Genomic DNA, 16,243 nt, shown 5'->3' with positions numbered 1-16,243 from the left:
CTTTTCCCAGAAAAAGTCTTTCCTGGAAGGTTAGCCTTTTTGGTTAGATTTCTAGGCAGACTATTAGAGTTTATAAAAATTTAACAGTTATAATAGTGTTTCAGTTTGATTTTCAGGTTTTTGTTTTTTTAAATCTGAGCTCTTTGAACATATGAAATATTTGGTCCACTAAATGCTCTGATTATATAGGGGATGACTCCATTGCCTTGCCAGTTACACTGTCTCCTCACCTTCCCAGCTCTTCACCATTTAAAAATCACTCTGCTATGAGTTTCATATTAGGATGCCAGGAACCCTCCCAGTGATGCCTTGCTGTTAAGCTGAATTTAAGTACAGGAGGGTCCCTAGTTTCTCCCACGTGCTTGTTCCAGGCACTCTTAAGCCTACTTCCTACTCTATCCCTATAGGACAGTGTGAGGAATGGGAAAGCTTCAAAAGATTGGAAATGAGAAACAAAAATGAGGAAAGTAGAAAAGTGCTTGGGAAAATGAGGAATGAATGTAATGTGGAAGTTTATAATTTCCTTCTTTGTGCCTTTTTTTTCTGTTTCCCACCCATTTACTTGTCATAGGAAATTGGTTATGAAGGAAGAAAACCTGTTTTATGGCAGGTGCTGTGCTACATGTGTAGTTCATATGCATTATTGCAGTTAAATATTTGAAATCTTTTCCAAAATAAAATTGTGGATGAAATAGGCATTTATTACATGTGAAGAAACTGAGGATCAGAAAGTATATGTAATTTGCTAAGGTCACATGATTAGTGATGACTAGTAGAACTGAATTTATCTGACAATAAGCCTGTTCCCTATAAGCAACTTCCTTAGGGATAAAGAGCAGTGATAAAAAGGAGGATTTATCTTTTTCCTTCTTCCTTAAACTGTATATTTTTATTGGGGCTGAGAATTCTCAACCCACTTACACTTCTCTTTTTAATTGATGTAGCTTTGCCATACTTATTTCATAATGGGAATCAAGGTCAGATATTATATGAACTGAAAAAGATGGGTTATTACACTAAATTCTAGCAAATGCTTTCCTTTTGTAGGTTTGGCTTTGTAATGGAAAATTGATATACTAATTCTAGAGCGCTCTTTATCTTTTTATAACAAGATGTTCAGCCCAGATTAACAAAGAGACAGCGTTTGGATGTTTCTCTAATCAAGCTTCTTTTTTTTTAAATCTAAATTTAATTCATCAAAAGAACAAAGCAGGCAAAAGATGGGTATTACACTAAACTATAGCAAATGCTGTCCGTTTGTAAGTTTGGGTTTGTAGAGTGTGTATGGAGTTTATGTGTATATAGTCAGCTCCTCTCTCTCTTTCCCTGTCACTCCTCCTCCCCTGAATTGAGTTTATGCTCAAATATGAGTCTTCTGAGTCAAAAGCTGGCTCAAACTTCTATTGTGCAACATTGCCTTTATTTCTACTAATTAAATCATTTTTTCCTAGATGAGTTGGTAGAAATAGATGGAAGGTCTGCATTTTCTGAATGGTCCTACATCGCATTTTGGATATGCTGCAGAAAGAGAGCATACTTTTTAATTTGCCCTGTCAGATAGATGGCAGTTTCCTACACCTTGGTACAGACTCATCAGCCATTCAAAGCTTTCCTTCTTTCTGGAGGATACAGTAGGATTCTTCCATGCTGGCTAGTCCTGTGAATCTTATTGTTATATGAATTCCTTAATCTCTGGATGGAAATCTCATCTAAAGCTCCAAATGGAAATTTTGTTTATTACTCATTTACCACTGTGTCAAATTCTATTGACAAAGATTTCCTTAGCCACCTTAGAAGCCTTTTCTTCTTTGGTTTCCTTTTATTTCTTCAGTTGTATCTAAGAATGTACCCTTTGTCCTCTTTAATAAGCTGGAGCATTGTTTTCTAATGAGAATGCTAGGTTGATTATCGTAGCATTATTATCCCACATAGAATATAGCTCCTTCATACATCACTCCAACAGTTCCATCATTGCCCATGTTTATTAAGTCTACGTAAGTGTTGGCAGATAGGTTTTAAACTGTTGCACCAAGTCTAAATGATGGGAGTGGCTGCTGCTAGAATGTAAGCTCCATGGAGGTAGGGAGGGATCTTCATTTTGGTTACAGAAGTTATCTCAAGCATCTGGAACCATAGCACAATGTTGGCACTTATTAAATGCTCAAAAATGTATGACAGTGTAACAGTCCGCTGGCAGTGTTTGCGTCTCATGGGCATGGGAGAAAGAAATGTCAACAAATAGCTGGCTCCTCATTGGAAGCTCATGCTGTAAACACAGCTGCTTTATACTGCAGGCTCTTTGGAGTGGCAGGCCTAGGGCTAAACTAGTGGCATCAGTGCTCAGGGTGAATTTTTTTTTGGTAAGATTTTATTTATTTGACACGGAGAGAAGGGGCTAGAGAGACAAGTGGGGGAAACTGTAGAGGGGGAAGGAAAAGCAAACTCCCCGCTGAGCAAGGAACCCGATGAGGGCCTCGATCCCAGGACCCTGAGATCGTGACCTGAGCCGAAGGCAGTCGCTTAACCTACTGAGCCACCCAGGTGCCCCGCTCAGGGTGAATTCAAATAAACACTGTACTTGAGTCTGATGGAGAAATTGAGGTTTGATTTAGCAGTGACTTGTGTTAAAGACCAGTAAAAAAAAAAGTATGTGCAGTAAGGGGATTTCTTTTCTTTATATCTTACTCTTTCTATCTCTAGCAGCTGTGTTTCTTAAAAACTCTGACACACATCAGTTCCTCTTACATTATGTTGATGTAAATGAGTTATAGGCATATATCTGGTTGCAAGTAGACTAAGAAAAATAGTCTGTGGTAGGACTACCTTACAGTGACAGCCTTAGAAGGGGAGAATGAATTTTTGGTGGAAGAGTAGTTGCCTTTGCCCCAGAAGTGGAGAGAAAGTAACCTGTTAAAGTTAGACATCTCTATGGAAATATACTATTTAGTTGTAGAAACATGGTTAGAATATTTGAAAGTTGTGGATAAAGATGATATCTTTTTTTTGTTTTTATTTATTTTTTTTTATTTTTAAAGATTTTATTTATTTATTTGACAGAGACAGCGAGAGCAGGAACACAAGCAGGGCGAGTGGGAGAGGGAGAAGCAGGCCTCCCACCAAACAGGGAGCCCGATGTGGGACTCAATCCCAGGACCCTGGGATCATGACCTGAGCCGAAGGCAGACACTTAACGACTGAGCCACCCAGGTGCCCTCTTTTTTTTGTTTTTAAAGTAAGCTCTACACTGAATGCCCTCATGACCCCAAGATCAAGAGTTGCATGCTCTACTGACAGAGCCAGCCAGCTAGGTGCCCCCAGATGGTATCTTCTTAATTTAAGACAACATATTAGTACAGAAGCAAACTAATTATGATGGAAAAAGTCAGACATCCCAGCACCTTCTGGAAGTTTGCTTTTTAGAAGCAGAGCATCTGGAAAAATATAATTTCATGTTTTAGGTGGTAAAGGAAGCTATAAAGATATTTGCTGTTTTGAACTTAATTAGGACCGGTAGAAAAAAGTGATACACAAATTATAGAAAGAACTTTTGGAGATAGGGACCATGTTGTCCTGGGTTTATATTAAAAGTAACAGGAAAAGTAATTTTGGACAGGAAGATGATGTGTGCCCTAGACTTTAGGAAACATATTTGAAAACCAGCAAAAGTCTTTGATTTCAGATTCTGATGTGCAGTATTCCACCTAAAGGAATGAGAAGTCTAAAAATGCCCCAAACTTTTTTATACAAAGAGCTTGGGAAGCACTCTGATGGGGGAGGGGGTCAGAGGAGAATTGTGGATTGTATCTGCATTTATGTATTCCTTTTAGTGATTGAGAAAAGATAGTAATTAGCCGCAGGAAAGAATTTGGTGGGGATAGTAGCAGGTGGGAATTTTGATGGAGCTAAAGCCCTAGGCCACTCCCTCCTTCTCACCTCATTACTTCTCACCCCCTTAGCCACTCCTGCTGGGGCTTAGTTTTTGTTTTTTGGTTTTTTTTAATGAATAGAACTTAGAAGGAGGAACTCATAGTAAAGGTCAAGTAGAAGAGAGGGTCAAGAACCTCTTAGGATATTGTCAAGATGAATAGGACTTTTAGAATGATTGATGCCTAAAAGAATAAAAACTAATGACAATGTAGATGATTCTTAGAGATAAATTCAAAGCTGGAAGTAAGAAGGAAGCCACAGATCCACAACTTAGGGAAGGTGACATAATAGATAATGGGAAATGCCTAGCATGTTTTCTTTTCATCTCCTGACTTCTGTAACATGCTCTTGAAGTTAGAAAAGCTAGAAAAGAGAGTAAGAAAGTAGATAATAGTTAAGAGGGCATCTGGCTTCAGTTGATTTCAAGCTTCTAGGTCCAGAATGATTCTTTCTGAAGGTAACTGAAAGACATTTCTCATATTCCCGGGGCCTCGGTAATAGAGAAATCAATGGAGACAGGTAGACGTTTCCAAAAAAAAAATTTTGATTAAACGATACCTTAAATGAGGTTTGTTTACTCTCAAGCCTGTTTCTGGGCTTTCGTTCTTGTCCAGATATTGTTTATTCCTGTGCCAATACCACGTAGCCTGATGATTAGGACCATGATAACAGCAAGAAGAGCAGTTAATGTTGAGTACTGCCTGTGTGCCAGTCATGGTAAAAAATACTTTAATATATTTTAACTAATTCATTTCTCACAAAACTCTATGAGTTAAGTATTTTTCTTTTGAAAATATTCTGACATTTAGCCATTTTATTTCATGAAAGGATTCTTTCTTTATAAGAAAATACGGAAATGCTGCACAAATTTGTGTTTCATCCTTGTCTACAAGCTGTGCTAATCTTTGTATCTTTCCAGTTTTAGTATATGTGCCGCCAAAGTGAGCACTGAGTTAGTATTCTTTTAAGTACATTCCACACCCAGTGTGGAGCCCATCATGGGGCTTGAACTCACGACCCTGAGCTCAAGACCTGAGCTGAGATCAGGAGGCCATCGCTTAATGACTGAGCCACCCATGCACCCCAAGATGTTACATTTATTCATGTACAAGCTAGGACTACAACCAACTCTTAACTTCAGAGCCCATTCTCTGAACTATGAAGTTGTGATTACTAGTAGGACAAATCTCATTTTTCTTTTTCAAAAATTTCCCGGCTATTATTATGCGTTCACTTATCCATATGAGCTTCATTGTGATTTTGATTTAGATAATGTTGATTATGTAGGTTTGTTTAGGAAGAATGGGCATCTTTTAATAATGGCTCTTACCATCTAAAAAGTTATAGGATTCCATTTATTGAGGTTCTTTATAAAATTACACAGTTTTATTTTTGTAATATAGACTCCAAACATTTTCCTTAAACTTATTTGTAGGTATTATTTCACGTGTGGTTTGAAAAAACCTTGTTACTTGGAAATAATTTCAAAGTTACAGAAGAGTTACAAGAATAGTACAAAGAACTTCTGGATCTCCCTCACCCAGATTTACCAGTTGTTAACATTTTGCTACATTTGATTTTATTATTCCCTCATTGTGTATATGTGTATGGATATTCCCATTCTTTCCACCCCCCCACCATTTGAAAATTAGTTGCAAACATCATGTCTTATTACCCTTATGTACTTCAGCCTGTATTTCCTAAAAACAGGGACATTTTCTTAGACAACCACAGTATGATTATTAGATTTAGAAATTTTTTTTTTTTAAAGATTTTATTTATTTATTTGACAGAGAAAGACACAGCGAGAGAGGGAACACAAACGGGGAGAGGGAGAAGCAGACTCCCCGCCGAGCAGGGAGCCCGATGCAGGACTCCATCCCGGGACTCCAGGATCATGACCTGAGCCGAAGGCAGTTGCTTAACCAACTGAGCCACCCAGGCGCCCTAGATTTAGAAATTTTAATGACGCTATTATACAGTTATCCAATATACAGTTGGTAGGTTGAATTGTATTTTCCTGAAAGATAGTTTTAAGTCCCCCCAGTACCTGTGAATGTGACCTTATTTGGAAATGGGGTAGTTGTAGATGTAATCAAGTTAAGATGAATTCATACCACATTAGGGTGGGCCCTAATCCAGTATGACCAGTGTCCTTATAAGAAGAGGAGAATACCATGTGACAACAGAGGCAGAGATTGGAGTGATCCAGCCCAAGCCAAGGAACCTCAAGAATTGCCAACAACAATCAGAAGCTAGGAGGAGGCAAGGAAGGATTCTGTCCAGAGTTTCAAAGGGAACATGGCCCTGCTAACACCCTTGATTTCAAAATTCTAGTCTGAGAGCATAAATTTCTGTTGTTCTAAGCCTTTTTTTTTTTTTTTTATAGCAGCCCTAAGAAACTAATGCAGCAGTCCATAATCGGCACTTTCCCAGTTGTCTTCGTAATTCCTTATGACAAAAATCCAGAATCGAATCTATTGCGATTAGTTATCCTATCTTTTTGGTCTCTTTTAGTTTGAACAGTTCTTTAGCCCTATCTTTCAGATGTTGGTATTTTTGAGAAGTCAGACTACATGTTTTGTACAGTGTACCTTAGGATTTGTCTGGTGTTTTTCATGATTAGATTAAGATTATGAATTTAGGACAGCAATGCTATATAAGGGGTATTGTGTCCTTCCTAGTATAGGCCATGAAGAGGCACTCTATGTTAGTGTGCCCCATTATTGGCAATATTAACTCAGGTAAGGTGATACCTGTCAGGCTTCTTCACTGTAGAGTTAGCATTTTTCTCTTTTAAATTAATAAGTGGTATGTGGGGAAGTACTTTTAGCTCATTTATCAGTGAGTCTTGCCTGAATTGATTATTGTAACATTGGTTGCAAAATAATACTTTTCTAGTTCTATAATTCCTTCTATATTTATTAGTTGAGATTCTGTAAGAGAAAACCTTTCTATATTCCTTGTTTATTAGAATGATTTATAGACTTTTTTTTTTAGTCAAGTTATAATCCATTAATATCCTTATTCATTTTCAAAAAAGATTTTGTTTGTTTGAGAGAGAGCACGCACGAGCCCGGGGAGAGGGAGAAGCAGACTCTCTGCTGATCAGGGGAGCCTGGTGTAGGACTCCATCCCAGGACCCTGAGGTCATGACCTGAGCCGAAATCAGAACCTTAAACAACTGAGCCACCCAGGTACCCCATCTTTATTCATTTTGATGCTCAAATTTGTTCTGTTTTTGGCCAGCAAGATCTTCAAGATGCCTCCTATGTACTTTTGATATATTTGATATAGTCCCATCATTTTCTGAGTACTACTTTATTATTATTATTATTATTATTTTTGGTGTGAGATGTACTGGGCTCATCTTGTACTTACCTTGCTCCTTATCCAAGGAGCATTGATTCCTTTTAGCCAGGTATGTGTGATTTTGAATGCTTTGTTTTTAAAGTATATTTTTATAACTGGCTATTTTTGGTATATAAAAAAGCTATTTATATATTTTGTAATTGTTCTATAGAAATCTCTTGTTTCTGATGGTTTTTCATTTAATTCTCTTAGCTTTTTCTGTATAAATAATCATTATGCATAAATAATTATTCTAACCCCAACTCATTTCTAATATTTATCCATCTTATTTGGTTCTCTTGTCTAATTACATCGGTTAGTACTTTCAGAACAGGTCAAAATGTTGTTAGAAATTTAGTAAGACTGTTTCTAGGGTTTGCCATTAAGCCATGATGCCAGACTTTATTTGAGCTTTAGCTCTAGATATAGAGTAGAAGGATTTTTTTTTTTAAGATTTGATTTATTTGGTGTTTTTTTTTAAATTATTTATTTATTTATTTGAGAGAGAGAGACACAGCGAGAGAGGGAACACAAGCAGGGGGAGTGGGAGAGGGAGAAGCAGGCTTCCCGCTGAGCAGGGAGCCGATGCGGGGCTCAATCCCAGGACCCCAGGATTATGACCTGAGCCGAAGGCAGACGCTTAACGACTGAGCCACCCAGATGCCCCATAATAGAAGGATTTCTATTTCTGTGTCGTGAATTATTTTATCAAGTAGGGGTGGATACTGACTTAATTTTTTTTCTTGGGTTTTTTTTTTTAAATGGCTTTTCTTATTTTTTAATATGATGAATTAATACTATGAATAGATATCCTAATACAAAACTGTCCTTAGATTCTGAGAATAAATTACATATTTTTTTAGTAGAGAAGCATACAACAGTGGTTATGAGCACTGTCGAGTATAGTAGTGAAAGGAAAAAAAAAACACAAGCTAAAGGAAAACTCTGTTTCCTTTGTACAGTACCCACAGAATATTCTGGTCAACAGGCATATGGGGTTTTTCCCATACCAGCTAGTTTTCCAACACCAGCTGGGTGTTCTTCAGTTCAATTCTGACACTATTTACCTGAGTTAGCGTTAGATCTCACAGATTAAGGGCTCAGTTTTTCAAGACTGCTCCCCCACCCCCAACCTCAGGTGCCAGTTGTAAATAGTGGATTCTTGGGTTACCCACAGCTTATGTCCAACAAGGTTATAAATTGGGAGTTCATGCAACTCCCTCCTCAGGTTTGATAATCTGCCAGAATGGCTAACAGAACTCAGGAAGACAGTTCACTTACTAGATTAATGGTTTATTATAAAAGAGTACAACTCAGGAACCACCAGGTGGAAGAGATGCATAAGGCAGAATATGTGGGAAAGGGCATGAACTTCCAGGTAAGCCACCCTCCTAGCACCTCCCTGGGTTCACCAATCTGGAAGGTCTCTGAACCCTTTCAGTTAGGATTTTTATGGAGGGTTCTTTACATAGAAATAACTGGTTAAATCATTGACTGTTGGTTATTAGCTTAACCTCAGCTTCTTTTCCCTTCCCTGAGGTGGGAGTGTGTGGTGGGGCGGAAAGTCCCAACCAACTAATCACACATGGTTGGTCCTCTGGTGACCAGCTCTCTATACTTTGGGCTTTCCCAAAATCACCACATTAACATAAACTCAGGTGTGGTTGAAAGAGACTTAGTATGAATAACAAAAGGTATTCCTTTCACCTTATTGCTCTTACCACTTAGGAAATTCCAAGGGGTTTTAGGAGTTCTGTGCCAGAGCTCCTTGGCTCTAGCATTTTTCTGGCACCTATTACTCTGTTTTATGAATCGTTGGGAAGCAGGTATTTTGATAACCCAGAATGTCTGTTGAAACAATACTATAACCAAGAAAATTGAAATCTCTAAAAGACAAATGGCCTGGACTTCTCTCTTAGGTTAAATCTTTATATCAAAAGGTTAGAAAAATTGAAGGACAAATTAGACATGTTTTAAAATTAGGAAGTAGAAAAACATGTATTATTTTATATTTGCACTGCATTTTCAGGACTGTCTAGATCTGAAAAACAAAAAATTATATTCAGTGGTCAAATATGGTGGGAGAGGAGAGAACACTGCTGCTGGTCGTTGGTGGTTATAGAATATTAGGGGATTTTCAGTGCAGTTACTTATCCAGGAAAACTGATTAGCTAGTGACTAAGTAATGCTTTATATTTTCTAGCAATTCAAGAGAAGATTCTTGAGGGTGGGAAGAGAGAGATTTACCTCACTCAGAGCCTTTTCACTAGATCTTGCCCTTGTTCCCCTGACTTTTTGGCTCTGTTGGGATTGGGCTATCAGCAAAAAAAATAAGGAAGCTTTTTCCTGAATGCTTTGGAAGAGATTAAAGAGCATAAAACTAGTTTATTCATGTAAGTGTCAGAAAATTTAATTTATCCATGAAATACATGCTTTTTTTGATGGAATTTTGGGAAAGGTTTGAAGTATTTTTATGCTTATTGATTTCTTTAGGTCTCCTGTCTTTAAGTGAACTACTTTTATTAATTTCTATTTGCCTAGATAGTCATCCTTTTCATCTAATTAAAAAAATTTTTTTTTAAATTTTTTTAAGATTTTATTTATTTGTCAGAGAGAGAGAGTGCGCGCACATGCACAAGCAGGGGGAGTGGCTGGCAGAGGGAGAAGCAGGCTCCCCACTGACCAACAAGCCTGACGTGGGACCCTGGGATCATGACCTGAGCCGAAAGCAGATGCTTAACCGACTGAGCCACCCAGGTGTCCCTCATCTAGTTAAAATTTTATGAGCAAGGTGTTAGAGTTCCCTTTTATAATCATTTCAAATCCTCGATGGCTCTAGCACTTTTCTTGCACCTAATACTCTTTTTTTTATTTTGTTTTTTGATTAAGATTAAATCTAGCAATTTATTTCACTGATTTTTATTTATAAATCATATTGGAATGTTTTTATTATAATAGTGAAAGAACAGAAAATTAAAAGAAAAGTTAATTAGAAACAACAGAAAAAGAAATCTCAGTATGATTTACAAATAATCCTCTTTTGGGATTTTTGTTTTTTGTTTTTTCCTTGTTTATTTCCTTTTTGGTAATAAGTGTAAAGGCTATGCTCTGAATATAGCCTTTGCTGAAGCTCACTAATGTGGTAGAAAGTTACTCTTTTTATTTTATAACTTAGTCTGTTTCCTCTTTGACATAAGAGTATTGGATCATGAAAAACTTTATTCATCTTATTTAGGAAAACTTGAAAACTTTTTTTTTCTTTTAAAGTAACCTTTACACCCAGTGTATGGCTGGAACTCATGACCCTGAGAGATGGAGTCACATGCTCTGCCGACTGAGCCAGTTAGGTGCCCTAAACAGAACATTCTTGTGTTGCCATTTCCTCAGATTTTATAGCATATATTCTGTTGTCAATACTCACTAAATGATAAAAACATCAGAAAATTGTTTCCAGTCAGAAGAAAGGTATTAATGTATATGGAATTTTAAATATCTGTTCCCCAAACCAGAAATATAAAATGTAGAACATAATAATATGACAAATGTTGATGTAATTCAGTTCAAACTTTTTTACATACTTGACCTGAGCAAGCAAATACTGCTAATACTGCTGTTAAGATTCTGATAATAGCACAAGATAGTATTGGGGAGTAAAAAAAATTCTTGTTGAATTCTCATAGTTTTCCATAGTTGGAAACTTCCACTCCTGTATATGAGAAACCTTAAAAATCAAACGTGTTCTTTTTTTTAAAGAAGATTTTAGAGAATATTTTATATACACATAGTTACCATACATATGTTTTTAAAAAATGATACCAGGATTGAAATAGTAGAGCACAGAGGTAAGGAATAGTTCAGAAATATTGTACCAGTGTTCTGGCTTTAATTCTTAAGTCATGCTAAGGAACTTGGGACTGAGAATAAGTGATCATTCTTAGCTCAGGGGAAAAGGCTCATCATAAAATATGAAGGTAGAAGGAAAGAAAACATCAACTTTTCTTTAATTAAAAACTTGGTCTCCTTTTAATACACCACCTTCATCAGACTAGAACAAAACCATTCATACTATTTCCACATTAATTTTTTACTTCAAAAAGTAAAATCAGGCAACTTCATATTCTTTGGAGATTTAAATTGTAGATGGAATGAAGTTCTTCAGAACATATGTCATGCGATATGTTTGATTTTATGATACAGATATGGTCCATGGAGCTCAATTATATAAAAATTTGATATGTCCAAATACTTTTTTCCCCATAAAATTCAGTTTATTCAAGTATCTATAATATTTCTATATGGAAAGAGTAGCTGTTGCTAAATAATGAACAGTGCAGGAAACTAATATTATCAATTGCTGTTGCCTCCCTGAATTGCTAAGATGATGTCTGGAAATGGTCACCATGCATTTTGCCTTTCTGATGTAACTGCTTGTCTTCTCACCCAGTTTATACTGACATTTTGAAGCTAGAGCAGTTTTTGAAGTCATAGCATTATCAAGTCTTTACAGCTTAAAGGGTATCTAGGTAACTAGTAAATTAATATGATATATGTTTACTATGGGTTGAATTTATTTTTTTTACCTTATGTGCAGTGTTTTTTTATCTACACTCCCTTCAGTTAAAGAAGCCAGATTCAGACATTAATTTGTTGACTAATATTTATCTTTTGGGTCCAGTCATAAACGTTGATTGGGAAAGGACCGGTAATTCATTTCAACAAACTTTAAAAGAAAAAAAAAATATGTCTACTTCAGGCAAGGCACCATGTTACTTAATTAAGCTTTTTAGGAGATAAAAAGGAAACTCTGTTTATTAGTTTCCTGTTTATTAAATATACTGCTACTGTAGACTTGGAAGAGATTTTGTATTGGAGGTTTAAAGTTCAGTGGCAGATCAAGAGAAGAGAAACACACGTTCAGGGAAGGCGTGGTGGAGGTGGGATTTGAGTATGTTTTGAAGGATAAGTAAAATGGACATTCCAGAGGGAGAAAATAACATGAACAAAGACACAAAGAAGATGGCAAAGGCAAGATAGATGCTTTCTGGTTATAGGGTGCTTCTAGCACAGAAATGTATGTGCTTCTACCATAGGAATAGCGGTCAGTCACGGGGCGCCTGGGTGGCTCAGTTGGTTAAGCGTCTGTCTTCAGCTCGGGTCGTGATCCTGGGGTCCTAGGTTCGAGCCCCACCATGTTGACTCCCTGCTCGGTGAGGAGTCTGCTTCTCTCTCTCCCTCTGCTTGTGCTGTCTCTCGCTATCTCTCTCTCAAATAAAATCTTAAAAAAAAAGGAATAGGGGTCCATCATATACTTAGTGGCTTTCAAACTTCACTGTTGCTACTCATCACCTGGGATGTCTGTTGAAATGTAGGCTCCTAAATTCTACCTCTAGAAATAATAATTCAGTAAACCTGGACTGAGAGCTAGGAATCTTCATTTTTACTAAATACCTGAGGCTATTGTAGGGACACATTTGTACAACTTGAGGCTTTAAATGTGTTCATTTTGACACGGGTAAACCACTGGAGCTCTGAAGTCTTATTGCCTCATTTGCTGTATGACCTTGGACAAGTTACTTAATCCTCTGTGATCAGGTTCTGTATCTGTAAATAAGAAAAGTAACAGTAATTGATTTTTAGGATATTTTGAGGCTTAAATGAGATAAACCATTTTTTTAAAGATTTTATTTATTTATTCATGAGAGATAGAGAGAGAGGCAGGGGCAGAGGGAGAAGCAGGCTCCCCACGGAGCAGGGAGCCCGATGCGGGACTCGATCCCAGGACCCTGGGATCATGACCTGCGCTGAAGGCAGACGCTTAACCAACTGAGCCACCCAGGCGTCCTGATAAACCATTTTAAGTACGAAGCATAGTGGCTACAATGTAGTAACTGCTCAGTAAGTGTCATCTGTTGTTTTGTAGATACTTTCATCTAGTTAAGAGAAATGTATTTTTTTTGCTAGATTATAATTCAGTTCATTAGTTATTCTACCCTACATGCTTCATCAGACTACTTCTTGGTGTATTACCTTGTGTTCAGTTACTTCGTTTACTCCTTTATTCATCAAAACCCCTTGAAATGTAATAATAATTTAATGCACATTATTAAATATACATATAAAATATGAATGTCATGACTACTTGTTCTTATTTGCTCACATTGATTTTTGTTTTATTTATTTTTTAAGATTTTATTTATTTGAGAAAGAGAACGTGTGAGTGAGGGGAGGAGTGGAGGGAAAGGGACAAGCAGACTGCACTGAGCTCGGAGCCTGAGGTGAGGCTCTATCTCAAGACCCTGAGATCATAACCTGAGCTGAAATAAAGATCGGACACTCAACCAGCTGAGCCACCCAGGTGCCTAATTTTTTTTTAGTAATTGGCAATGAAATACATGGTTAGCAAATTCAATACTTTTTCTATTCAAGGCAAAACAATATAACGTAACAATTCATTTGAATGAATTTTAATTCATTTAAAAATGCAAAGGTAGTATGGATATTGTTGAATGTTTTAATTCATTTAAAGATGTAATTTAAAAATAGAACAGGGTCGTCTGAGTGGCTCAATCGTTAAGCATCTGCCTTCGGCTCAGGTCATGATCCCAAGGTCCTGGGACCGAGCCCCGCATCGGGCTCCCTGCTTGGCAGGAAGCCTGCTTCTCCCTCTCCCACTCCCCATGCTTGTGTTCCCTCTCTCACTGTGTCTCTGTCAAATAAATAAATAAAATCTTTAAAAATAGAACAAACAAGAAACTATACTTTTATTTTTTTAATTTTATTTATTTTTAAAGATTTTATTTATTTGTCAGACAGAGCACAGGCGGGGGAGAGGCAGAGGGAGAAGCAGGCTCCCCACTGAGCAAGGACTCTGTGATCATGACCTGAGCTGAAGGCAGATGCTCAACTGACTGAGCCACCCAGGCATCCCAAGAAGCTATACTTTTAAAAACATTTTAAAAGTATGGCATTTTAGATTTTTCTTTTAAAAATTTATTAGAGGGAAATTTGACAGTATATATCACAACTTTAAAAAAGCATAACTTTTGGCTCATAGAAATCTTTTCTATCGAAGTGTTCATATACAGTCAATTGTCATTATTTACAGTAGTTATGTTTTAGAAAGTCACTGTGAACACTGAATTAGTGAATACTGACTCATTGCTCCTAGAGGAGTTACAAGGTTAGGTTCCATTGAGCCTCTGGTTACGTTTCTGTCAACTGATCAATTCGTAATCTCGTTCCATGTGTGCTTCTGTTCAATGTGTGACATCTTATTTAATGTATACTGTTGATTCATTAACACTGAACTCACAAATAGCACTCTAACTGATGTCCCAAGTGAAGCTTATATAACACATTCTCTGTAAGGCACACCTCAGCCTTTTTGGTTTAAGAACCCTAGACAGCACTTCAGCACTGACATCTGGGGGCCATTTTAAACAGTGACATCACCAACAAAACACACACAAAGTGACACTAGATAGACTGCAGAAAGGACACTTGTTTACAGTATGAGAGCCTTGTTTGACCTGAGCTGGGGACATGTAGATCTGGCAACTTAAATTTTCACAGCTCTGCACATATCTGCAAATGACCATAAAAACGCCATGAGCATTGAGTTAGGGGTATTTACAGATAAATCTTAGTAGAGTAGGCTAATTCACAGATAACTCCCTCAAATTAAGTACTCTTTTATCAAGCATCCCTCCCTCTGCAGGGAGGGGATAAAAAGGAAAAAATGCCTCCATGTTTGGTGTTGTAACAAAGAAGGAGGTCACCCATGTACTCACCCAAAGTCTCCCATCTTTAATTTTTTTTTTTTTTTTTTTAAGATTTTATTTGCGAGAGAGAATGAGAGACAGAGAGCATGAGAGGGAGGAGGGTCAGAGGGAGAAGCAGGCTCTCTGCTGAGCAGGGAGCCCGATGCGGGACTCGATCCCGGGACTCCAGGATCACGACCTGAGCCGAAGGCAGTCGCTTAACCGACTGAGCCACCCAGGCGCCCCAAAGTCTCCGATCTTTAAATCCCTGGGAATTTTGGTAATTGTTTTGCTGAGACCAGTTTCCTGTCGAATTCTCGTTAGGGTACACTTGAAGAACAGTTGGGTCCAGTGTTATCCAGACAGATTTATGCCAACCACAGCCCTGTTACCAGGATTCAAGCCTTTTACAATGCTTCTGTCTCCTTCCAGCCACTTAGAACAAGGCCAGCTTTACTTGTTTCTCCTTCTCCCCCAAAGGCTAGTGCTTCAGAGGTTTGATAAGGAAGAGGAAGATGGTATCTCTTATTGGCTTTATTTCCCTCTAAGACCTAGTTAGATGAGTGAGTTCATTCAATTGACTTTGTTCTACTTTGAGAGCTAAATAAATTAAACCATTCTTCTAATTTAGAAAAGTTATGTTCCTTGGTACCTAATTAACATATACATTTTGAGCCAAAACATGTTCACTATCTAAACCATAACAGATCAGTATAATTTTGGTAGCATATTTATTACAAACACAGGGACTGTGATAGGCAGAATGATGGCTTCCCCCAAAAATCCATATCCTAACTCCCAGGACCAGTGAATGTATTAGGTTACATAGCTGAGGGGAAGTACAGTTGTAGATGAAATTAACGTGGCTAATTAACTGATTCTAAAGTAGGAAGAGTAGCCTGGATTATCCAGGTGGGTCCAGTTTAGTAACAAGGATGTTTAAGATTGGAAGAGGAAGGCAGAAGAGTCAAAGAAATTAACAGGCAGAAGCTTAGCCAGGCAGTGTTGCTGGCTTTGAAGATGAAGAGACTACTCCATGAGCCAAGGAATGCAGGCAGCCCCCAGAAGCTGGAAAGGACAAGAAAACCAATTCTCATAGATTCTCCAGGAGAGAATGCAGCCCTACTGACACCTTGATTTTAGCCTAATGAGGCCCATGTCAGACTTCTGAATGGTAAAATAATAAATTTGTGTTGTTTAAATCT

General features: G+C 37.6%; 1 protein-coding gene and 1 non-coding gene across 6 annotated transcripts in view; one reads left to right on the top strand and one right to left on the bottom strand.

Annotated features, from left to right (window-relative positions):
• YES1 (YES proto-oncogene 1, Src family tyrosine kinase) overlaps positions 1 to 16,243 on the top strand; it is a 76,058-nt gene that overhangs the window by 9,707 nt on the left and 50,108 nt on the right. Inside the window, exon 2 of one of the 5 annotated variants that reach the window (XM_054510352.2) lies at positions 6,971 to 7,124. The exons of 3 other annotated variants lie outside the window; for them this stretch is intronic. The gene's annotated coding sequence lies outside the window, so the exon portion shown is untranslated. Of the gene's footprint in view, positions 1 to 3,057; positions 3,208 to 6,970; positions 7,125 to 16,243 lie in introns of all 5 variants that reach the window. One more of the 5 variants, XM_054510351.2, reaches the window with a different exon arrangement.
• Positions 4,773 to 4,876, bottom strand: LOC123853317 (U6 spliceosomal RNA). The gene has a single exon (XR_006793096.1). It is a non-coding gene; the product is annotated as a U6 spliceosomal RNA (small nuclear RNA).

This window comes from Mirounga angustirostris, unplaced genomic scaffold, assembly GCF_029215605.1.
Source record: "Mirounga angustirostris isolate CCGP_5_RB_7025 unplaced genomic scaffold, mMirAng1.0.hap1 SCAF_14, whole genome shotgun sequence".
Classification (NCBI taxonomy): Eukaryota; Metazoa; Chordata; class Mammalia; order Carnivora; family Phocidae; genus Mirounga; species Mirounga angustirostris.
Note: the sequence above shows the minus strand (reverse complement) of the source record. Positions and strands in the feature narration are given on the sequence as shown.